This window comes from Monodelphis domestica, chromosome 3 (assembly GCF_027887165.1).
Source record: "Monodelphis domestica isolate mMonDom1 chromosome 3, mMonDom1.pri, whole genome shotgun sequence".
In the NCBI taxonomy this organism is placed as follows: domain Eukaryota; kingdom Metazoa; phylum Chordata; class Mammalia; order Didelphimorphia; family Didelphidae; genus Monodelphis; species Monodelphis domestica.
The window spans coordinates 170,011,615-170,038,133 of NC_077229.1; the positions used below are offsets into that span (position 1 = coordinate 170,011,615).

At 37.3% G+C, this 26,519-nt stretch overlaps 1 long non-coding RNA gene across 2 annotated transcripts in view; it reads right to left on the reverse strand.

Annotated features, from left to right (window-relative positions):
- Positions 1 to 3,156: 3,156 nt before the first annotated feature.
- The window catches only part of LOC103094018 (uncharacterized), a 75,875-nt gene continuing 52,512 nt past the window's right edge, over positions 3,157 to 26,519 (reverse strand). For both annotated transcript variants that reach the window (XR_008917545.1, XR_001629096.2), the window contains 2 exons: positions 26,249 to 26,385; positions 3,157 to 3,793 (listed from right to left, as the gene is read on the reverse strand). This is a non-coding gene — a long non-coding RNA (uncharacterized LOC103094018). The remainder of the gene's footprint in view (positions 3,794 to 26,248; positions 26,386 to 26,519) is intronic.

Below are 26,519 nucleotides of genomic sequence, written 5' to 3' on the forward strand. Positions count from 1 at the left end.
AGGCTCATTCATGTACATGTATGTCTGTGTGTACACATGTATGTGTTTGTGTGTACACTGCACCTATACATGTGCACACATGTGCATAGATGCTTGCATGCATAGGCACAGACATGTAAAACCAGGATGTCCTCAAAGTCTTAGTTCAGTTTTAAGCTTTAGCTTAAAGAAAACACTAAGAGAACAAGGGTAACTAGGTGGCTCAATGGATAGAGCAGTCAGGCCTGGAGAGAGCTGGGTTCAAATTTGGCCTCAGACAGTTCCTAGCTATGAGACTCTGAGCAATGTGATCCCGATTACTGAGCCCCTTACAGTTCTCTGCTTTGAAATGTATAATTGAAAATCTGTTACCCTAAATAAGAATTACATTTCCCTGGATCCCACCGACTTCCTGTCATTACGTACTTCCTGTAGAGTGGGGATATTAGGCAGGGACGTGGAAGGTCCTGCCTCTTTACTTCCTCTCCTGAGTGCGGTGATGGTAAGGGGGCTTTTGAACTGGCCGATCAGCCATGGGTACATGGTCTTTATTTTGTATCCTCTTTATTCCTTGATTTCTAATGATCATTAATAAATCTCCTAAAATATATATTTTATATATTGAGATTAATTTTAATTTTTACACTGGAAAGCTTTCTTTCTTTACTGAGGTTATTTTCCTTTATGCTTCAAGTATTTATTAGTAAACTTTATAAAACATAATACTTGTAGTATTTTGACATTAATTTCTAAGATAGAAGATAAGAGTTGAGAGACAGACAGAGACAGAGACATAGAGACACAGAGATAGAGAAACACAGAGACAGAAGAGACACAGAGAAGAGAGACAGAAACACAAAGAAAAAGAGAGAGAAAGGAGAGGGGAGAGAGGAGAAAGAGAGGACAGACAGACAGACAGACAAACAGAACATGAAGTTTTAGCTTAAAACCACACTAAAACTTCTGGAACATCCTCTAGAACCATTATGCACAGAAGAAAAAGCTGAAAGCCACCTAAATAAAATTACCCTACAAAGAAATGTGTCTCTTAAGGTATGTTTTAATTGTACAAGCCTTAAAAAAGGCACCATCCGGTAAGAGAACCCTCTGGCAAGAGAACTGGTAAGAGAACATGTGCGAAGCTCATGGCGGAAGTCAACGAGCCCATGGGCCGCCCAATAAACGGAGAGTAAATGAGCAAAACCTTCCAGGAAGGCTGGATGCTCGTGGCTGAGCCCCAGTGAGGAGGGAGGTGGGACCCTGGCTCCTAGCCCAGCTCCAGTACTGACTCACAGGATGACTCTGGATGGACAGCCTGCTAATGCAGCTTCTCTGCCTCAGCGTCTCTCTCTGTAATTGGAGGGAAATTAGTATGCTTGTTTGATAAAGTACCATGAGAGGCTTTGATGAAGGGCTTTCTGGAAGGTCATGCTATTATAATTACCCCCCAACTACTGCTTATGGGATCCTGGAAAGGGAAGCATGTATGAGTGCAGGGATGAGTCCCCAGTGCCAAACATCTGTTTCGTAACAGCCACAACATCTGGTCCATTAATGGTCCAGAGAAGAAGCCATTCCTGTCAGTGTCTCCAAACACGGCTTGGTTGTGGGTTGGGAGTCTAGGACCTGGGCACTGGAGCCCTGGATCTCTGCACACCAACTGCAGGCTCAGGTGAGCCCATAAGATGATGAGTCATTTGTGTGCTGGTCCAGGGGATGGTGTGACTTGCTTCCCTTCTAGATGAGGGGCATACCAACAGCGCTGGGATACCATGATCATTTGCCCTGCCCAATTAGAAGCAGTACTGGTCTGGAGAGAAGCAGAACTCAAAATTCTCTTAAAACCATGGGTCACGTTGCTGTTGTTCAGGATCTTTTAAGTCATCTAGACAGTGGTTGTCAGTCAGTCAAGCAACAGATATCTACTACTGGTATCAATAGGTGAGGGAGGACAGACCAACCTTTCACACCAAACACCAAGGGAAGGCCAGCATAGGTGCATGATTTATACATAAATGGTGATATCATAAGCAAATTGGGGGAGCATGGAAAAGTTTACCAGTCAGATTATGGATGAGGAAAAAATTTATGATCAAACAAAGAGAGAGAGCATTATAGGATGTAAAATGGATGGTTTTTATTATATTAATTAATCGATTATGTTTTAAAGGGTTTTATGTTACTTAATTGATTATATTAAAAGGTTTGGGGTTGGGGGGTTTTTAAACCCTTATATGCATTTTTAGAGCCCTTTGGAAATAGTTCCAAATTGTTCTCCAGAATATTTGGATTAGATTACAACTCCACCAACAGGTGTGTTAGTGTCTCAATTTTCCCATATCCCCTCCAATATTTATCATTTTCCTTTTCTGTCATACTGGCTGATCTGATATGTGTGAGGCGGTACCTCAGAGTTGTTTTAATTTGTATTTTTTTTTTAATCCTTACCTTCCATCTTGGAGTCAATACTGTGTATTGGCTCCAAGGCAGAAGAGTGTTAAGGACTAGACAATGGGGATCAAGTGACTTGCCCAGGGCCACACAGCTGGGAAGTGTCCGAGGCCAGATTTGAACCTAGGACCTCCCATCTCCAAGTTTGGCTCTCAATCCACTGAGCCACCCAGCTGCCCCCTAAAAAGGGTTTTTATAGGAATTGATTATATTAAAAGGGTTTTGTACAAAACAAAATCAATGCAACAAAGGTTAGAGATTAAAAGCAAAGCAGAAAGCTGGGGGGGAGGGTATGTTTACAAATAGTATCTCCAATAAAGGTCTCATTTCTCAAATAAATAGAAAACCAAGTAAATTTTATAAAAATAGAAGTCATTCTCCAAATGATAAATGGCCAAAGGATATGAACAGGCAATTTTCAAATGAAGAAATCAAAGCTATCTAGTCATATTAAAAAAAAATGCTCTAAATCACTCTTGATTAAAGAAATACGGGGACAGCTGGGTAGCTCAGTGGATTGAGAGCCAGACCTAGAGATGGGAGGTCCTAGGTTCAAACACTGGTCTCAGACACTTCCCAGCTGTGTGACCCTGGGCAAGTCACTTGACCCCCATGGCCTAGCCCTTACCACTCTTCTGCCTTGAAGCCAATACACAGTATTGACTCCAAGATGGAAGGTAAGGGTTAAAAAAAAAATACAAATTAAAACAACTCTGAGGTACCGCCTCACACATATCAGATCAGCCAGTATGACAGAAAAGGAAAATGATAAATATTGGAGGGGATATGGGAAAATTGAGACACTAACACACCTGTTGGTGGAGTTGTAATCTAATCCAAATATTCTGGAGAACAATTTGGAACTATTTCCAAAGGGCTCTAAAAATGCATATATACTTAAACCCAGCAATATCACCAAAAAGGACCTATTTGTAAAAAATATTTATTGTACCTCTTTTTTGTGGTTACAAAGAATTGGAAAACTGAGGGGTTGTCCATCAATTGAGGAATGGCTGAACAAGTTGTGGCATATGATAGTAATAGAATGTTCTATAAGAAATGATGAGCCGGATGATTTCAGAAAAATGTAGAAAGACTTACATAAACTGATGCAAAGTGAAGTGAGCAAAACCAGAAGAATATTGTACATAGGAACAGCAATATTTTTTGATAAATAACTATGAATGACCTAGTTATTTTCAGTAATACAGTGGTCCAAGACAATCCCAGAGACTTAAGATGAAAAATGCCATCCTCTTCCAGAGAAAGAATTGATGGAGTCTGAATGCTGACCAAAATACTCCATTCCTTCCTTCCTTTCTTCCTTCCTTCCTTTTTCTTCTTCATCTCTTCTGCAAAATGACTAAAATAGAAAAGTCTTTTACATAATTGCACATGTAAAATCTATATCAGATTACTTACCACCTTGAGAAGAGGCATGAGGAGGAGAAAGTGCAATAGGAAGGAAGAGTGGGAAGAAGGGAGAGAATTTGGAATTCAAAAAAAAATTTAAGGATGTTAAAAAATTATTTTTACATGTAATTGAGAATAATAAAATACTACTTGAAAATATAGTAGCATATAATATATACACAATAAATAGTTAATCTAAAAAATTGATGGAAGAGGGGCTGAAAGGAGGGAGAAAATATGGAACTGAAAAACTTTTTTAAATGAATGTTATGAACTGATGCAAAGTGAAATGAGTAGAACCAAAACAACATTATGCACAGCAATAGCAATTATTGTATGATGATCACCTGTAAATGACTTAGTTATTCTTAGTAATGTAATAAAGACAATTCTGAAGGGCTTATGATGAAAAAATGCTATCCATCTCCAGAGAAAAAAGTGATAGAATCTGAATGCAGATCAAAGCATACTTTTAAAACCTTATTATTCTCTTTTTCTGTTGTATATTTTCTATCACATTATGGCTAATATGTTTTGCATGACTATATATGTATAATCTATATGAAATCACCTTCTCAAGGAGGCAGGAGGAGGGAGAGAATTTGAAACTCAACATTTTTAAAAATTTTATTGATTTTTAAATCCTTACCTTTCATATGTGTCAAGCACTATGTTAAGTGATGGAGATACAAAGATAGGCAAAAATACAGTTGGTCTACCAAAGGAACTTGCATTCTTTTGGGAGAGATAATATGTAAAAAACACTAGATAGGAGACTTTGACAGTATTAAGTAATTAAGTATTAATGAGAGGTAAATTTCAGAGGGAAGGCACTAGCAGTGGGGTCATTGGGAAAGCCTCTTAAAGAAGATGACAGGGGCAGGTAGGTGCCTCAAGAGATTGAGAGTCAGATTTAGAGACAGGAGTTCCTGGGTTCAAATCTGGTCTCAGAAACTTCCTAGCTGGGTGATCCTGGGCAAGGCACTTAACCCCATTGCCTACCTAGCCTTTACCACTCTTCTGCCTTGGCACCAATACTGTACAGAGGATTGCTTCTAAGATGGAACTTACAGAAAGGTTGTTATTGTTGGTTGTTTTGGTTTGTTTTTTTTAATGTCTAAGGTCCAACTGGTGTGTGTGTGTTTTAATGATTATGTATTATGTTCCAGAGATGGGAAAGAAGTTGGGTGAGTCACAGAGGCTTGGCTCCCACCAAAGGGTAGAGTCTGAAGACCACTGCTCTTAACTACCACTTAGTGCTGCTGATTCTCGTGGAGGTTTTTGGATCTGTGGACTGGAGAGGATACTCTGAAAAGATTACTATTTGGGGGACATTTAGGAGGGAAGAGTCTCTGACCTCCAGTAAGAACTAAATTTCCAAATTAGTTCATCTAGGCTTTGGGGCATTCTCATCCCAGTTCCTACTCTCCCAAATCAGATAGGTCCCCAGAGCTAGGCTGGCTATAGCCCTCCATCAGGATTTCAGAGTAACTTTGAGGGTTCAGAGTGACTTCGGAGTACTGTTGCCTTGAACTGCAACCAAAGCACTCTTCTCTCCTGAGATTGTCAATGGAGAATCAACTTGGGTTTTTGGTTGTTGTTGTTTAGTTATTTCAGCCAAATCCAACTCTTTATATCCCCATTTGGGGTTTTCTTGGCAAAGATACTAGAGTGGTGTGCCATTCCTTTTCCAGCTTGTTTTACAGATGAGAAAACTGAGGCAAACAGGGTGAAGTGACTTGCCCAGAGTCACACAGCTTGAAATATCTTTTTTTTTAACCTTTACCTCCCATCTTAGAATCAATACAAGTATCTATTCCAAGTCTGAAGAGCTGTAAGGGTTAGGCAATGGGGGCTGAATGACTTGCCCAGAGTTACAGATCTATCCTTTGGATAATTTCCCTGAGCCTGGACCACAAGAAGTCAAAACCATTTCAAGACTGATCACATTTTGTTGTTTCCTATCCTGCTAACATCCTCTAACTTGGGTATGTGGGTTTGAGGTTTTTGTTGTTGTTGTTGAATCAAATAAGTAAGGATGCTGTCTTCAGCAGCCAGAGGGGCACCTCCAAGGCAAGGCATGAGCTCTTAAGTGATGTCATGACTCAGAGAGTAATAAAATACCCCTACATAAATGGGGAAATGTTCTGTCAGCGAGATCCTGGAGGGTGGCTCAAAGGAGCTACAAAATCATGCTAAGAAGTAAGCGGGAGAGGTAGCCATTCTTCGCAGTGACAGAGAGCAAAGGCAGCTGTGAGTCCAGCTGGCAAGTGTCCTACCTGACTGCCCTCTTTGGAAGGAAGGACAATTCTATCATGTGACATAACCATCTGATGGTATGGCCAAGGTCCTGGAGGAAAACATTTGCAAGTGCTTGTCCTGTCCATAATATTTGCCCTTCTCTATCCTTCCTTCTCTCCCCTTAAAGAAGGTGCTGATAAAAGCTCAGGTGGGACTCTGATTCACTGACAAACTTCCCTCAAGGTGGCACAAACTTCTGAAATAAAGTTCATAGTGTGCTTTGTATATTATATATACATTTATATATATATATATATATGTATATATATCATACACACACACATATATATATATATATATTTCCAACTACATACCAATTCATGAAGGGAGAAAAGATGCACTTAATTTACACCATAATATTTATGCACAGAAGAATCTTGAACAATTGGACTTTTATTTTAACAGTCAGTTTTTTAAAAAAAACCTGAGATTAAAAAAAAAATTAAAATAAAAAATAAAAAACCCAAACCTCAGATTTAAAGCAATTAGGTAGGACAATGGTTAGTACACTGGACCTGGATGAGGGGAAGAAGACCTGTGTTCAAATTCTACATTAGACACTTATTTGCTGTCTGATCCTGGGTAAGGCACTTAATCTCCACCTGCCTCAGTTTCTACATCTATAATATGGAGGATGATAATAATAATATCATCAACCTCTCAGGTTATTGTGGTATTTAAGTGAGATATTTTCAAAGTACTTTATGAATCCTAAAGCCCTATGATACTGGACTTCTTGCTATTCCACAAAGAAGGCACTCCATTTTTGGACTGAGCATTTTCTCTGGCTTGTCCCAATGTCTAGAACACTTCTTCTCTGCCCCAACTACTGACCTCTCTGGCTTCCTTCAAGTTCCAATTAAAATCCTCACTTCTATAGGAAGCCTTTCTCAGCCCCTCTTAATTCTAGTCCTTCTGGCATGGGCATCGTACCCCCCAAACCCAGCTAAACTGTAAGCAGGGAAATTCCTTTGCTCCCTTCTGTCCTTGTGACTCCTAACTCAAGAACATCTATCTGATAACTTCTATAAGCCCCTGAGATTACTCTCATCTTTAGATCATCCTTTAGATTTGAGATGGCTATAGAGATGCACCTCCAGGCTACACCTGGATACCATCAGACTGTATCTCAGGCATCCATCTGTCCCCTGAACTATGAGGGTCTTCAGGCAGATCCAGGTCAGATGACCACCCCCTTCCCAAATGCTTGAGTGTTTACTCTAGAATCAGGTCCCCACTGTTGTAAAAAGTACATAATCCCCAGAATTGATGCATTCTGGAAGCAGCCTTTCATCTTGCTGTTTCACCTATACTCTACTCCTGGCCATTCTCAACATTACTTTCTAAATTAATAAATTCCTCTTTCTGTTTTTAAGCTAAGTTTTGGAGTCTTGCATCCTTGCAAAAGGTATGCTTTATGAGCCCCGGGGGTTCACCTCTAATACCCCACAACACTTCCCTCTATTGATTAATTCTTATTTATCCTGTACATAGAGTGCTTTGTATATATCCTATCTATATTTATATATACAATATGCACATATTATATATGAACATATACTAGATAAAATAAATATATTATATATAATGTATTATGTAATAAACATATTGCACATAGCTATATAAACATATTATATTACATAATATATTAAAATATAAATTAAATTAAAATAAACCTTTATATATTTAAATATGAAGTCTGCATGTTGTCTCCCTCTGTAGATTTTGATCTACCTGAGGGCAGGGGCTGTCTTGTGCCTCTTTTTGAATCCCCAGTGTTTACAGAAGTGCCTGACACATAGTAGGTGCTTACTAAATATTTACCAATTGATGAATTGATGCCTGCTATTATTTCAACTCTCTTGGAAGCTCTAGGGTTTGGCTATCCTTCATGAAGAGAATCCCTTTACAAGCACCTCTATTGACCTCTCTTACCAAAATCCTTGTACAAATGACTTATTTTCCATTTACACGCTAACCTAGTCCTGGGTTTGTCCCGGTTAAAGTTTTGGCCCTGAGGCAGGTGACACAGAGATGCAAAAGGAAATGTTTCTCTAGTTTGGAGGCTGGAACACAAGGAAATAAGAGGCTGGGGAAGGAGGGACAGATGAGAAGGGAATCTGCTCTCTGCTCTGCAGAGGGAGCTATCTTCCAAGACCTTGGTGAGCTGATGGTTCAGGACACTTAACTCAGAATCTCTTTCTCCTTACACTTAGTTCAGCAAATCATTTCTAGAGGAGAGGATTATTGGACAAGTGGGACCTTGAGGCTCCCTTCCATTATTTCCATGTTGTTTTTATTTGTTTGTTTCTTTGCTTTGGATAGAAGATTACCAACAACTCCCTGAGATAATTTTGATGGTAGTTAGGTCTTCCCATATTGTCCTTGGAAGTAAAGAAGAGAGTAGGACAAAAAAAGTGGGTGGGTAAAACTTATTTTTGTGTCTTTTAAAAATTTTTTGTATTCCCTCTCCCCAGATGGCCATTGATCGCCAGTGACCTTACACTTCTTTCTGGTCAGGCAAATCCCCTCACTCAGTCTGCCCAACCCAATAGCCTCCAGGTCACTTACTCTTCTCTCCTAAAATCCCACCTACAAGAATCCTTCCGGCTTCCCCCATAATGCCAATGGCCCTTTGAGAGTATCTTCATTTTGCCCTTTAGGTATGCTTGTACATAGCTGTTTGCACATGGTCTCCCCTGCCCAAACAGATTAAAAATTCTGGGGGATTATGGGGGAGATGGAGGTGGGTACCCTTTCTTGGCAACCCTAGCACAGTGCCTGGCACAGAGTAAGTGCATGGTTAGTAAAAAATGAAATCTCTATGCTTTCCCTGCACATACTTTTGGTTCATTGGGAAATAGAAATTAAGAGTTGTTAAGCCTAACAAAATTTGATTTAGTAGGTTCCCAGAAATGAAGAATTTTAGGCTGTATAAGGAAGATACTTTAAAACTTCAAACGCAGACACTTTCTGTGGTCATTTAAATCTTCCTCCAAGCTAAAGCATTGGGACTGCCTGATCCCTCCCTCAAAAGGTTAGCCCTCAGTGGGAGAGGAGGCAGGAGCAGACAATGAGCAGGATGACAAACAATGAGAGAATCGAAACTACTGTATACTGAACAAGAGTTCGAGGCAGTGAGATGTTCAGTCTAAGAAAAGAAACTGAAAGCAAATTTCAAATATTTGAGAGACTGTCAAGGGAAAAGGTATTAGGCTTATTCTGCTTGGAACTAAGGTTTATAAGTATTTTTTGTGTCTAATCCACCCCATGCCCTACTCTGTTGAAGGCAATGGGCTCCTCAGAATTATGTTTTTAAATGCTTAAAATAAAATACATAGAATTATGAAGGAAGTCAGTTATGTGGAAAGTTATCAAGGATGTTGGATTTCATTTTTTTTGTAGGCAAATTTTCTCTGTCCTCCCTCCTCAATCTCCACCCCATTGAGAAAACATGAAAAACAAAGCTAATAACAAATATATATATAGACAAGCAAAATAAATGTATATTATTCATGTCCAAAAGAATGCTTCATATATGGGTATCTGATTTGGGGGTTTGGTTTTAAAAGATTTCTACAAAAATAAATAAAATGGAAATAGGTGTCAAGTGATAACACATATAAACCCAATGCAATTGCTTGTCAGCTCTGGGAGTGGGGAAGGAAAAGGGGAAGGAGATAACATGAACCATGTAACCATAAATAATTAATTTTTAAAAATTTTTAAGGCCATCTTCTAAATTTATAAAAAAAGAATGATTCAATCTGTACCCCTATCCCCACCCAATTGAGAAAATATGAAAAATAAAGCCAATAACAAATATAGCCAAGCAAAATAAATTTATATTATTCATGTCTAAAAGAATGCTTCAGTCTACATACTGAGTCCATTACCTCTCTGATTGCAGGTCAAAGGGCAGTTAAGCAGTATATTAGCATACCAGTCCTAGAGACAGAAAGACTCATTTTTCTGAGTTCAAATCTGCCCTCAGACATGCATTAGCTGGGTGACCTTGAATAAGACACCTAACACTGTTTGATTAGGTTTCCTCATTTATAAATTGAGCTGGAGAAGGAAATAGCAAATCACTTTCATATCTTTGCCAAGAAAACCACAAACTGGATTCACAAAGAATAAGCTTGGTCTGAAACCACTCAAAAACAACAACAAAAAATGGAGGTAGAAACGTAGATCATCTTGAACCTTTTGGAACTGTGGATGATTGCACTGTGTTGATCTGAATTCTTTAGTTTTCCACTCTATTATAAAAATGAATAATATTGTATTGATACTAGGGATATATCATTACATCTACCAGAAGAATGTCTGAAAGCTTTTCCATTGCTGTTCTTAGATTCAGTCAGTACAGAGAATGACTTGAATTCAATCTATCCTATACCTGAGGATATCCCTGAAGGTGTTTATGGTCAAAGTCTTCCACAGATGTAGGTCTATTGAAATCAGTCTGTAAGGATAATGACTAAAGAAGGACAAAATCCCTTAAGTAAAGAAGCAATAGAAGGTATCAGACCAATCACTGAATTCCTAATCCAACAAGGGATCATACTACCTAGCTTCTCAGAATAAAATACACCTATTCTTCCCATCAAAAAGCCAAAGCTTGATCAGAATGGCAAAGTCATGTACAGATTCATCCAGGATTTAAGAGCTGTAAACAGTCATGTGGTAAAGACACATCACATTGTATCAAGCCCAGTTGCTATAATCTCTTCCTTTCCAAGTCAGGCAAGATATTTCACCATGGTAGTTTTATGCTTAGCGTTTTTCTCGATACCAATTCATGAGAATTCTCAAAAGATCTTTGCTTTTACCTGGGAGGAAATCCAGTGGATTTGGACTCATCTGCCCCAGGGATTCACAATTTCCCTGAGTCAGTTCTCACAAATTTTAAATAGAGATATAAAAACCATAACATTCAAGGAAAGTAAAATAGTACATTTTGTTGATGATATCCTCCTAGCATCTCCAAGTGCTAAAGTGTGCTTAAGAGATAGCAAGATTCTTTTGATTGAATTACATAAATGTGAGCATAAATTATCCAAGGCAAAATTACAGTGAGTTTTACCTCCAGTGCAATATCTTGGATTTGTGTTATCAGAGGGTTCGAGAAGTATCACACAGAAAAGAATAGCAAGACATCCAGAAACTGAGTGTACCTAAGACCAAAAAGCAACTCAGAGCTGTTCTTAGAACAACTGATTTCTGTAAGCAATAGATACCTGGGTATAAGTGAAATAACTAAGTGTTTAACAGATCTAACCAGGAATACAGAACCAAAACCTCTGAAACTAAAACCTAAACATCTGCAAGCCTTAAGTAAGCTTAAAGAAGCCATTTTATCTGCCCCAGCTTTGGGTATCCTAGACTATACAAAACCATTTCAACTATTTGTCAATGAAACAAAAGGTATTGCTTCTGGTGTACTGACACAGACTTTAGGACAAAGTTGTTGTCCAATTGGCTATTATAGTTGTCAACTTGATCCAATAGCTGCTGGTACGTTTCCTTGTTTAAGGGGTGTAGCAGTTGAAGCTATGTTAGTCCAGAAGTCAACTGATTTAGTTTGGGGATGTCCATTGACTGTATACTGTTCACATCAAATAGAAGCACTAATGTGGAAATTCCATACACAAGCATATTCAGACCAACAAATATCTAAGTATGAAATTATACTCGTAGGTAGTGAAAACATCCAGTTGAGAAGGTATAGTGTATTAAATCCAGCTACACTTCTTCCTGATTTGCCAAAGAACAGTGAATCAGTGCTTGAGTGTATAGAAATAGTAGATATAGTGGATATGCCTAGAATTTATTTAAAAGACATTCCAATAGAAAATCCAGAATTGGTGTCATTCATTGATGGTTCTTCATATTTATGTAATGGAATTAGATGTACAAGTACTGCAGTTGCACAGATTTTGAGACACTGTGGTATGGATCATTACCTAGTAACCTTAGTGCTCAAAGGGCAGAGTTGGTCACTTTAAAGCAAGCATGTCTTCTAGCTGATGGTAAAAGTGCAAATATTTATACAGACTCTCGTTATGTATTTTCTGTATGTCATGCTACAGGACTGATCTGGAAACAACGAGGTTTTATTACTGCATCTGGGAAACCAATAGCTCACGCAGAAATAATAACTGAGTTGTTGGATGCTATCCAAAAACTTAAACAGCTAGTGGTGATCCATTGTAGAAGTCATACTTATGGCAGAGATTCAGTCTCTAAAGGAAATCATTGAGCTGATATAACTGCAAAATTTGCTGCCAGTAATGCTTAGTGTATGTAATGAATTTGTCAACTATTGAATCTGATGATCTAGAAAAAGCTTATGTAGACTCAGAAATTCAAAAATGGAAGAAGTTTGGAGTAAGGAAAGAACATGGAATATGGGTTGCAGACACTGGAAAACCACTGTTATCAAAAGACTTATATACCTATTTGTGTCAAGCCATCCACACAAAAGGTCATTTTGGTACTCAAGCTGTAATTGACTCTGTAAAGAGGCAATGGGTAGCTCCTGGAACTGTAGCTAATAAGATCTATACAAGCTGTTCTGTTTGCCTGTTTGCCAAAAATTCAATCAAGGGACATTCAGACAGAAAGGTTTAGGTGGTAGACCTTTAGCATATTTTCCATTTGAGAGTCTTCAGATTGATTACATCAGCATGCCAAAAGCTAGAAGATACAAGTTTTGTCTGTTAATTGTAGACAGATTAACTAAGTGACCTGAAGCATTTCCATCAAATACAAATACAGCTAGCTTTGTGGTAAAAGTGTTGATTAAGGAAACTATACCTATATCTGGAATACCACTTACCATAGACTCTGATAAGGAATCTTATTTCACCCAAGATATCTTGAAAAGAGTCTATGAGAATCTAGGAATAACACCCAAATAGCATATTCCTTATCACCTACAAAGTTCAGATCAGGTGGAGTGTGTAAATAGGGAACTCAAGACTATGGTGAGGAAGATCTGTGTTGAAACTCCTCTCAAATGGCGAGAGATTCTTCCCATAACTTTGTTTTACCTACATACAAGATCAAGGGCAGATTTACATGTATCGTCCTCTGAAATGCTCTTTGGACATGTTCTACTACAGGCAAAGACTTGTAAGACAGTCTATACATCTCTCTTAGGAGGAGACTGTCAAATTGCTTCCTACTTAAGTGCTTTACAACAACAACTTAAAGAATTGCATAATATGGGAGTATTAATTCAAGCTGGTCCATTGGATTATTCTCTCCATAATTTCAAATCAGGAGATATGATATATGTGAAAAATTTTGCTAAAACATCAGCAACACAAGAGAGTTGGGTAGGTCCTTACACTATTGTGTTAGTTTCTCCATCTTCAGTAAAAATTTTGGGTAGAGATTCATGGTATCATTGTTCACATATAAAATTAGCACATTGTATAAATAATAAAAATGTACAAATCAACGAAGAAAATGAAGAACAGATCATAGAAAGTTAGAATCATCAGTCAAATTGAGTCTGAAGTCAAAAAGATCAGTAAGGAGAGGACCATTCCAGTGGAAGAGGATAGAAGAGGACAATGCAGATCAAGACAAGAATTCAAGAAATTAATGGACATTGTTAAACAACTGAAAACTTATAAATTTAAGACTTTGGAAAATTTGCAATGAAGAGGATCATAGGATTAATGGACTAATGAATTAAAATTTGTATTATAATACAAAACAACATAACATATTCACAAACAAACATAAATATATTTACTACCATGGAGTTGGAGAAGAAGAATTATTCAATCAAGATAAGATGAGAAGAGAAGGAAAAATCTGAAGTAATGGTAAGTATATTACATCCCACACTAACAGAATACTAACAAAACATTAACACCGACATTACACTAGCAAAAAAAACATGACATAACAAAAGTAACACCATAAAACATAAACATAAATAAACAGGGTTAGGTTGCATTGAATCACTATTTGAATGAGTGAAACAATGTAAAGTTAGGAAACTAACATTTTTATAATTAGCTATAAATTAGTTACTAACAAAACTTAGCTACTTAGGTACTTAGTTTAGTAGAGAAATTTGGTTACACAGAGGAATTTTGAAGATAGGTATTTAGTTAGATAAGATAAATAAGATAAGATTAGATATTGACTTGCATTACATAACACCACACAATACATAACACAAATAACTTACATCACATATCAAACAAAATTGTAAATTCAGATGTAAATAAATGTAAATAGTGTATATAATAGGATAGTAAATTAATTGTATCATACTGTATGTATATATGTAGTATACTGTAAACATAGAGTATATGTGTATACATAGCATGACTATATGTTGTATGTATGTACTACATGTATATATGTAAATTATGTGAATAGATCACTTATGTATGATTTTATCTATTGTTACATTTGGTTTGCATAAGTGAGTTTAATGTTTTGGTTTAATTTATGTGTAAAACTTATGCAATGTTGTGTTTATTATAGTTTTCAAAAAAATTTTTCTCTAAGTTTGATGTTAATATATTATAATAGTAGCAAAATGTTCTGTATTAATTGATAAGAGTAGTATTTATGAGTTTGATGTTTGCATGGAAGTTGTGTTTATATTTTGATTTTGATGTTATTTGCTTGTTGTGCTTTTACATATGTTTGAAATATGTATTTGTTCACTATTTAATTCCTTTTTTCTATTTTCCTTGATAAAATCCCTACAATAGATTAGTATTGGATAGATTAAGATAGTTGAGCATAGGTTGTTTGTTGTTTTGGGTAGATATCTTAGTTTAGGTAATCTGTAATTTAGTGTGCACAAATGCCAAAATAATGTTTTCAACTGATTTAGGCTTTGTGCAAAGGGGGGACTATAGCAATGGGTTGCAAAGCATGATAGACAGGTCATGAGACATGTAAAAGTTAAAATATCAATAATAATATTATATTTTAAGAGATTTATTAATAATCATTAGAAATCAAGGAATAAAGAAGATACAAAATAAAGACCACGTGCCCATGGCTGGTTAGCCATGTTTTAGTCAACCCCACTCACCACCATCAATGCTGATTCTACATTAGAGAGAGAGAGAGAGAGAGAGAGAGAGAGAGAGAGCCTCCAAAGCCCACACCCTTTATCCTCTGTCTACAGGAAGTACATAATGACAGGAAGTCAGTGGGCTCTTGGGATATGTAGTTCTTTTTTAGGGTAACAGATTTTCAATCATACATCATCCCCTGAGACCTGCAGAAGACTAGTCTCTCCAATAGGTCTTGTAAACATATCAACTTTGAAATTGCAATAATTTGAGGATAAGAAAAAAAGAAAACAAAACCAATAATTGCTAGGCACATTGACAAAAAGCCAGTTAGGGGGCAGTCTCCATTTGGCATAAGAGTGTATATTCAAATTAAATGTTCAATCAACCTTCAGCTCAATCAACCACATCCAAAGTTCATTCTGGAACTTCTTGATGTAGCTTGTGGTCTGTGGAGGCATCTTCATGGTGCCTTCTAAGAAGAGTTCATTTTCTGGATTTGGAGAGGTAGCATGTTTCTTAACCTAAAATTACTCTCAAAAAGAATTTAAAATTTGCAATTTAAAATAATAATACAGACTCAGAATCCCAGAGCTGGCAGGGGAAAGGTTCCAAACTGTTGAGGAGATTGTTGGACTCCTTTGGGGGTGTGCAGTTGACAGAGAAGGTGAAAGTTGCAGATATGAGCTCTTGTGGACACTTTAGGATCATCTTACAAGCAGCTCTCTGAAGCAAGAGTGATAGGAATCTCCCACTACCCTTAGGTGGACTAAGGGAAAAGATTGGGAGATTTCAGCCATTCTCTGGACTGCTAAGGACTTTCCACCTGGACACCTGAATCTATCTGCCAAAGACTCTATATGCGAGATCTCTGAGTTTTCTGTTGGATTGGCCCTTAGAAGTTTATTGTAGTTAAGATTATTAGATAGTGGCTTAAAATAGGGGTTAAGCTATCAGATCTCCCTCTACCTCATTCCTAGTGTTATGAAATAGAAACCCACAGACTCAATGTAGACAATTTAGGCAAATAAAGTAAAAAAGTCAAATTTCTCCAAGTCAAGGTAAAAAGTTAGATTTTACTGGAAGAGGGCCAAGTCCTCCAATAAAAGCATTCTATTGCATGTATTACATTGTTGGACCCCGGCAAGAGATGACACCCAGAGGCTGAGACCTGGTTTATATAACAAAATGAATATTTCCGTTCAAGGTTGAAAAAATATCACAAGATATAACATCATATAGAACTTATTTAGAAACAGTTACCCAATTACAAAGCTGATTGGTTAGTTCATTTCAGAAAGACCATATTAGTCTAAAGGTCAAGTCAAATGACCTCTCTCATCTGATCTGGGCAGAAGGATGGCTATTTTCAAACAGGGAAGGGTGCATGATGTTTGCGCCATATTGGGACATGAGATTCAGATAGTCAGCATCTTATGATAAAGGGAAGTACAAACTTAGGGAGGGGTTAGACATTCCTTTAGAAGCCGTCTTTATGCGTTAGTTAGAAATCCTTGTAAAAATCATGAATTCTATTGATTGTATTAAGATTATAATGGAATTTATACTATCACTTTAAAATCACAATTCTTTTTTTTTTAAACCCTTACCTTCCATCTTGGAGTCAATACTGTGTATTGGCTCCAAGGCAGAAGAGTGGTAAGGGCTAGGCAATGGGGGTCAAGTGACTTGCCCAGGGTTACACAACTGAGAAGTGTCTGAGGCCAGATTTGAACCTAGGACCTCCCATCTCTAGGCCTGGCTCTCAATCCACTGAGCTAGCTGCCCCCTAAAATCACAATTCTGATTATCTTAAACCTATCACTATCACTAAAATCTAATCAAGTATAAGGGGGTAGGGGCATTTCCCCACACACACACTACCCTCTCCCTCTCTGAAAAATAAAATCAAAATATTTATGTTATTCCCCTGTGTTTCTTCCCTAAACCCTTCCAAATCTAATTGTACTTTTTCAATATGGAAATAGGTAGGAGGTGATAATACATGTATAACCCAGAGGAATTGCTTGTCAGCTCCAAGAAGGGGAAGGAAAGAGGGTGAGGGACAGAACACGAATTATGTAACCTTGGAAAAATACTTTAAAATAAATTAATTTAATTTAAAAAATTCTCTAGTCTTTCAAAATGGTTTGTCTTCCTAGTATTTTTATTATTGAATAAATTGTTCTCCTGGTACTACTCACTTTACTTTCTGTATCAGTTCATAAAAATATCCCTAGGTTTTTTCTAAAACCATTCCCTCCATCATTTCTTATGGCACAGTAATAGTCTATCATACACATTCACCCTAACTTGTTCAGCCATTCTCCAATTGATGGGCCTCATCTCAGTTTCCAATTCTGTGAATCTTAAAATTTCTCAGACATGTGAATGTTAAAGATTCTCAGACTCTACCTTAGAACATTTGGTTAAGACCATTCCCCATTTTAAACAATGAAGGTACTTGGTCAGGAATGTGAGAACTCTAACCGTACTCCACCCATACTTAAGCATACTTCAGGGGAAGATAAAGTTGTAAACTCCTTACTGAACAATGAAAAAGTACCTAACTCATACTTATAGTGAGGCAAAAGCCTTAAGCAAAGTCTATTTTTAGATCTAATACAAAAAGGTGCTAAGTACCTATAAAGGTCAGGCAACTTGCAAACTTGCAAGGGGCAAAGAGGTGTGAACTTACTCAGAAGTTCTAGTCTACCCAAAGAAGTTGAGAACTAAAGAAGGTGTGAATTAAGAATGGTCAGTCCTTTGGAAAACATCTACTGTGATTGGTAGATGTAAAAACTTAGGGGAGGTGACATAGGAGAAAATTCTCCTTAAAAGGAGGTCAGAAAGGCCTCTGAGAGGGCAGCTTGCCAAAGCTGAATTGAAGGGCTTGGTGACTGAACTTAGTTGAGCTGAGAAGCTGAACTTGTGGGTCTCTCTGAACACTAGAATCTTGCTGGGGACAAATCTTGTGGTGAGTGGATTAAAGACTGACTGATCTCTCTCTGAAGGCTTAAGCCTAGGCTGGCCTAGCCCTTTTCTCATTATTTCCTCTCCTCTCTCTCTCTCTCTCCCTTTCATTAATTCCTTAATTTGTACTAATTAAAATCTCTATAAAACCCAGCTGACTTGGGTATATTTAATATTTGGGAATTTTCTCATGGCGACCACTATATTTTTGATTTGAAACCATATATTCTGCGGTCACAGTTTATGCCAACCACTCTTTTAACTGTTACAATTCTTTGCCATTATGAAAATTCTGACATACAACTGCTTTTATAAAACTACTCAATGTACAAAATAACATAGATTACATAATGAATAGCTATATTTCTTCCAAAACAAAAGAAATACTTAAAATGTGGAGGATTCAAAACAGCATTTTAATAAAAGTTAAAAACATATAATAGTGACCCATCTCTTCCATTATATTCCCCTGAGAATCAGGAAAGGCTCCTGGAGGACCCAAGGAACTAGATGTTGAATTTATTTTTGTTAATGTTCAGTTACTCAGTTGTATTCAAATCTTTGTGATCCCAGGGATCATACTGTCTCATAGAGTTTTCTTGGCAAAGATACTGATGTGGTTTATCATTTCCTTCTCTAGGAAAATAGAAGTTAAGTGAGTTGCCCAGGGTCACACAGCTAGTGCCGCAGGCCAGATTTTAATACAGGTCTTCCTGACTTGGGTCCCATTGATACTCACAATGGTAATTTTCAGTTTCCTATTAATTCCTCTTTTTATTTTCTACCATACAAATGGAAATGCTCTTTTTATTTTGTATTTAAGTTCAGCATTTTTAGAAAACCAAATTCTTTTTTAAAAGAAGGAATATTTTTCTTGCTTGTTTTCTCAATTAGTCAGAGAAGGCCCACAGAGGAGAGAATCTGGAACTCAAAAAGTTAAAAAATGAATGGTAGTATAAATAAATAACTTTTTTTAAAAATAAGGAATATTACAAAGCCCCCCCCCCCCACCTAAAAAAAAAAGAAAAGAGTGAACAATTCTCTCAAAGTCCAAATCTATAGCTCCCCAGACATGCATAACTCCAACCTGAGGGTCAAATCCCACCCATTGTTTTTTGTGCAGTCCATGGACAAACAGTGATTTTTACATTTTTAAGTAAAGTTGTATTGTATTTTAAAATTTAAAAACCTTTCTTAGCTTGAAGGCTGCAAAAAATAGACCACTGTTCAGTCATCAATTGCTAAGCACAACTCCAGTCTCACATTCCCTTCTGCAGGAGGCTTAAAAACATATGTCCATCCTTTGGCACAGGATTACCTGTGGGATCATCATTGTTACACTTAGGGGCCCGCTTGTTCTCTGTGACTTTGAGCAAATCACTTAATAGTTTGGGACCTCAGTTTACTTATCTGTAAAATAAGGGCATTGGACAAAATTTCTATGATCTCATGACCTACTTGATGAACTTGTGACGAGGGAGGTGCTTTGCCAACTTTAAAGGGCTGCATAAATATGAGTTATAATTATTTTCCTATTGAATATCCTCTGAAGTTCACATATATAAGAGTAAATTCCCATAAGGAGACAGATTGACACAGGATAGCTAACGCCTTTTCTGTTGTTGCTTCCAAATAGATGTGAATCTTAAAACTGCTCAGACCGTACCTTAGAAGATTTGGTTAAGCTTTTCCCCTATTGTAACAATGAAGATACTTGATCAGGAATGTATTGAGAACTTTTAAAATTACTCCACCCTACTCAGACAGTGCCTTAGGGGAAGATAAAGTTATAAACTCCTGATTGAACAATGAAAAGTCCCCAACTCACACCTTATAGTAAATCTAGAACCTTAAGCTAGGTGGTCTCTTTTTAGATCTAATACAAAAAGGTGCTAAGTACCTATAAAGGTTAAATTAAGCACTAAAAGGTCAAGCAACTTACAAAAGGCAAGCTTAACAAAAGAGGTGTGAAGTACTCAGAGGATTTAATCTAACCAGAGAAGGTGAGAACAAAAGAAGATAAGAACTAAGAATGGGCAGTCCTGAGAAAAAGCATCTATTGTGATTGGTGGACATAAAAATTTAGGGGAGGTGACATAAGAGAAAATTTTTTTAAAAGGAAGGGGTAAAAGGTAATTTAGGAGCTGGAGTTTGGAGTTAAAGTGAGGGACATTTTGAATTGAGTTCGCAATTGAATTCAGTTTGGAGGTTAATTTCAGTTCAGAGTGGAAGAACCCTTCTTGGAGACGATCTTGTGATGAGTGATAAAGACTGACTCGCTCTCCCTTAAGCTCAGGCCTAGGCCAAAATGGCCTTTTATACGGCTTGGCTCAGCCTGAGCCAGAGCAATTAATTCTCTCTTTCTCTTTCTCTCTCTCTCTCTCCTTCCCTTAATTCCTTCATTTATATTAATTAAAATCTCCATAAATCCCAGCTGACTTGGGTATTTTCATATTTGGGAATTTCCCATGGTGACCACTTATTTAGATTTTAAGTCAAAACACTAAAATTATCCTTTACAGTTTGGCCAAAACCTTTACAGTTTTTTGGCCTTTACAGTTTATAACATTCACATAGACAAACATTTTTGCATCTGCAAGGATCTCAGTTAACCACTGGTAATGAATTTTTCTGGTCATGGCAACCCATTAATAAGTAAATACAAAATGACCCTAGGCCACTGTGTCCCTTACCTATTTTTGCAATAAACTTACAGGGCTAAAACAAGATCTAAACATTACTATCAATAATCCCTTTTTAAAAAAAAAATCCTTACCTTCTTATGTATTGGTTCCAAGGCAGAAGAGTAGTGAGGAAGAGGCAATGGAAGTTAAATGACTTGCCCAGGATCACATAGTTAGGAAGTATCTGAGATCAGATCTGAACCCAGAACCTCCCATCTCCAGGCCTGACTCTCAACACACTGAGTCTCCAGCTGCCTATAAAATAATCCCATTCTGAGATGCTTGTTCAATGACCATCAAGTTAATTACCATTTCCAAATTTTGCTGCTTCCACAATGGCTATTCTTTTTATTCTCTAACTGAAGTGGATTCTGTCCTGAGGACTCTGGGTCCCAGATAGGTTAGCCTTGACTTCATCTTTCCTTGCACCCTGGTATGGTACATTTCTCAAATATTTCCAAACCAAGCTATGCATACACCACCCCTCTCCTCTCCAAACTGAGGGCAGGGACCATCTTACTTGCTTCTATCTGTATCCTCAGAGCTTTGCACGGTGCCTGGCACACAGTGAAAATTTAATACATGTTTTTCTATTCTTTCACTCATGGAAGAAATCAATCATATATATCTTGGCATTCTTACTATAATTGAATCTAAAAGATTCAAGGAAGTTTTAGCTGAATGGAAGGGATGGTTCATTGACTTTCCTGTGTAAACCTTAAAATTTCTTACTTATGAATGTTGGAAATTTCACCATTGGGAAATTTCATACTTGAAAAAATTTCCTACTAATAGTAAGAACTCTATTGGAATATGAAACCCCTTGGCATGGGAGGATCCTTCTCCTCCCTACTTAAGACTACTTTAGGACAGAAACCTTTTGCTAAACAATGGAAAGGGCTTTGACCTATGCTTAATCATAGAACAGGAAGTTCTTTGAGTCATGATTGATTTTAGAATTGATACAATAGAGATACTTGCAATGACAGAACCAGGTCTTGGAAAATACAATCTCCACCCTACTTAGAGTAACAGGATTTAGGAAGGGCTGCAGCATAGATCAAGATTTAATTATTTGAGAATATGACCTTCAACAGACATGTGCAAAGCCACAGACCTCTGGGCGGTCCTGGGTTAAACTAAAGCCACCATTGGCACAGGGGAGACATCGACAGTGATTGGTAGATGTGAGAACTGAAGGGAGGTAACTTAGATGGTTTCCTTAAAGATAGCGGGGTCTGAGGACAGAGGGAGGAGAGTTTTTTGGCTCTGAGAGGTTTTGCTCTGGGGGAGTCTGAGAGGAGAGAGGTCCTGGAGGGAGAGCTCCTGGAGAGGTCTTGAAGGAGGCTGTGGAAGGAGAACTCAGGAGGAGTCAGGAGGAGAATTCTCTGGAAACATTTCTTGAAAGGAGGCTCTCTTGAAGGTGGAGCCTGAGGTTGGCATGAGAAGCCTTACCTAGAGAGATCTTGGGTAAGTGATAAACCAACTGACTGCTTTATTCATTCTTATTCCTTTCTTACTTTCTCTCTTTTTCTATTGATTAATCAGTGTATTATAAATTAAATTTCTCTATAAAACCCAGTTGGCTTGGGCATATTCATAAATTGGGAATATATTCCCTGGCGACCATCTTATATTTATATAAGACCAAGACACAGTAGAAAACATATTTCAGAGGTCATAATTGATATATATATTTCCCTTGCTCCCAAACATTTTAATTATCACACCTGGGAGGGGAAAATCAATAAGTTAAAAAAGCTAATTTCATTGTACAGCCAAGACAAGCAACATTATTTCCCAATTGGTGTTTTATCTTGCAGTGCTCGTGATATGCTAAAGATAAAAAATATCATGATGCTATAAAGCTTTTGCATTATTATCTCTTTCTCTTCCCTCCTTTCTGTTTTCTTTTCCTCCTCCCTCTTCCTTCTTTCTTCTTCCTTCCTTTCTTTTTCCTTTATCTTTTCCTTCATTTTTTCTTTCTTTTCCTTTATTCCCTCCCTCCTTCCTTCCTTCTTTCCTTTCTTTCTTCACTAGGTCTTCCTATCTCAACCATGCTGAAAGTGCAACAGCCACTCACCAATCTAATCCCATTCTGATTATCACAAGACCTTTGGCATACTCCATTTTTCACCATTTCACTTCTTTTTTAAGTAACCTGGTAGACCAATTAGTATAGTTCTGAATCATCTCGGCCTGCTGAAGCTCCAAACTCTCAAACTCCAGAGAACCGGTCCCAGCTTCCCAGTTAGCAGGAATTTTTTTTCTTTCTTTAACCTCATCAAATAGCTTTATTCACACAAACCTCTCTTTTAATTTACAGTGTCTGCCATTCATACACATCAGGAGACCCATATCTGGCAAACCAAAATATGTATCAAAGGATGAACAGATAGAGAAATTCTACTGAAAAACTGATCAAAATTCTTCAAATAAAGCCAATATTTAACTCTAATATTTAGTAACTATACAAAGGGAGGCCAGCAAAGGAAGCGCTATAAGAATGAGCTTCCATTCCTTATTAGCTGAGGTGGGGGCACACCATGAGTACAGAATACTACATATTATATTGGGTTTGGTCGATGGGCCAACGAGTTTTGTTGAACTTTGGATCTAGAGAGAGATAAATTTGAAAATATAAGTAATATAAAAATGAAAGATTTTTTAATATTAAAAAAGCAGCAAAATGTAACTTTTTAAAAAGTTTTTAAAGTAAAAAAAAGAGCAAAATGTAACCCTAAAGGCTCTTTTCCAGAAAGGTATCTCCAATGCTTATGTTTAAGATCATAAAAGATTCCTTGAAAGATGCAACAAGAATTCCATTCAATGATGCTCTGATTGTTGAGATCAAGACTTTTCAAAGGCTCATCAGAGATTACATCTGCCTGTTCTTTCAGTATTCTAAGATGTTGTTCATCTGGGCCTGATAGAAAAAATGTGGTATGAAGTGAAATGAGGGACAAAATCATAACTAAGCAAGGGTAGGAGGAAGGAAAGGAGACTGGATGACTGGGGACATAATAGCAAAAAACAAAAACAAAAACATTTCAGGACAATCACTGTCAGAGAAAAACTAATACTAGCCATCATTTATAAAGCACTGGCTTGGTATATAGTGTTGGTATATGTGTGCCTGACTCTATGTGGTGATCATAAGAGTGTGTGGAGTGGAAGTTGAGGGGACCTTGGAAATTTCAAAGTTCACCCTCTTTTACCACTTATTAATCATTTAAAGAGAAAGAGATTGGGGGGGGGGGGGAGAAGGAACAGTATCTCAAGCCATGGTCCCAAGACAGATGCCCCACAAAGGATTACAGAGAAAATGTGGGGCACTGCCTCAAGTTGTTGACCCAAGACAAATGCCCAAAAATTCATTTTTTTAAATCCCTTATTTATAGGAGAATTTTGTCTCCCAGAAGGAATAGCTGGAGAAAGAATGTTAAATAGTTTTACAATGGCTTTACAATGAACACATTCAAGCTCATTAATATCTTCAAGAAATTAGAGAGTACCTTCACAATGGATACATCCAAGCAAATCAACATTTTAAAAAAATGATAAGGAAGTTGGAGGTGAATACAAGGAGGGGAGTAGTTCCAGACTGGCTTATCTAGTAGGGGATGATGAGAGGATCAATCCAGTTTTGGGCTTGACCTCCTGGAAGAAGCTTCAATAATCCAAATACAAAGATACAATAGGAGAGGCTTCTAAGACAAAAGGGTACTCAAGATTTGATCAGGGGATACTTCAGGATCTATGACCATCAGTCCCTGCCTAGGGCAATTCCCAGACAGACTCACTTAAGGCAATAAAACTTTTATAAGGATGGGGGGGGGGGGGAATACATCAACTTTTAGATATTAATAACTATTAATAACTTGAGAATAACACAAATTTCTCACTCCACACAGGAGTATTGTCTCTCTTTGACCAGAGATAAGGTATATATATATAGGATAGATAGATAGATAGATAGATAGATAGATAGATAGATAGATAGACAGACAGATAGATATACACATATATACAATGCTATAAAATTTAATTTTCAAACCCTTTGTCAACTTGATTTCTGAAAACCCCAAGTTTGCCTCTATCCCTTGGGAACTTGCCCTGTGAGAAATCTTAGACTGACCTGGTCTCTGGCTAAACAATTATCCTTAAAAGTACTTAATGATCCTAATTTAGGTGGGACTAATAGACCTAATCAAATCTTAACTATACTTTTTGTCTGAGAAGTTTCTCCCATTGTATCAGAGACCTCTCCCTGGTAGCCCTGCCCCTGGCTGGAATCCTCCTTTGAATCTATCATAAAGCATCAACCTCTCTGATATTCCAGCCCTGGATTCATTTCCCTCATACTTCCATGTTCTGATTTCCCCAAAAGTTTATATAAGCCCTCTATGTTCTATCATTCTTCAGAGAATCATCTTTGGCAGTGATTCTCTCAGAGACATTGTCCCCAGAGTCCCAGAGTTTTGTGTGATGGTTGAATATTAAGGACTTGTCTCTTTTCTGATTAAAGATTTCCTGATTAAAGATAGCTATAAGGTGTCAACCTGGAAAAAACACAGAACCACTAAAGTAGTCAGAAAAACTGTCCTTAATCAGGAAAGAGGTCGACTAATTGGCCAAAAACTACATGGCCAAAAACCATCCAAGGATGGTTCAACTTTAGGAAAATAATTAGCCTAATCAATTATATATATTTTTAAGTACCCTAAACCACATGATAATATCAATGGATGCAAAAAAAGCCTTCAGCCAAAGTACATACTCATTTATGCTAATAGGAGAAATGCAAATCAAACCGACCCTGAGATTTTAATTTATATCCCTAAAACTGGTAAAAATGACAAAAGAATAATCCAAATAATCCATGTATGAAAATGTCTATACTATAGGTCAATGACAAAAGGAAAGGCCCCATATGAACCAAAATATTTATAGCAGCACTTTTTGTGGTAGCAAAGAATTGGAAACAAACTAAATGCCCATCAAATGATGAATAACTAGACAAATTGTGGTAAGTGAATGTAATGGGAAAAAAAACTGTGAGAAATGATTACTGGGATGAAAACAGAGAAAAATAAGATGGCTTCTATGAACTGATGCAAAAGCTATTAAGCAGAAGGGGGGGGGGGGGGGCACATACACAATGACCACAAGGTAAATAGCAAGACTAATGAAAAACTAAAATTGAATATCATGAAATTATAATGCCCTTTGTCCCCAAAGAATAACTATGAGAAGATTATTGTTGTCCAGTTACATCCTACTCTTCATGACTCCATTTGGGGTTTTCTTGGCAGCGATACCATTTCCTACTCCAGTTCATTTTACGGATGAGGAAACTGAGATAAGCAGGGTTAAGAGACTTACCTAGGATCACGGAGCTAGGAAGTGTCTGAGGCCAGATTTGAACTGAGAATGAGTCTTCCTGACTCCAGGCTGAGCACTTCTGCATCATCTAGCTTTGACTTAGAAGAAGATAGGTCTCTTCTACTTATTTACAGATGCTGGAGTGGAAGAGAGGATTAGGCAATTAAAAACTGAGAATGGAATGCTATGTAAAATATTAGATTTTAAAATATGTTTGTTTGGGGATTGTTTTGAAACTGGTTTTCTCTATCTTGACCAGGCTGGAAGTACA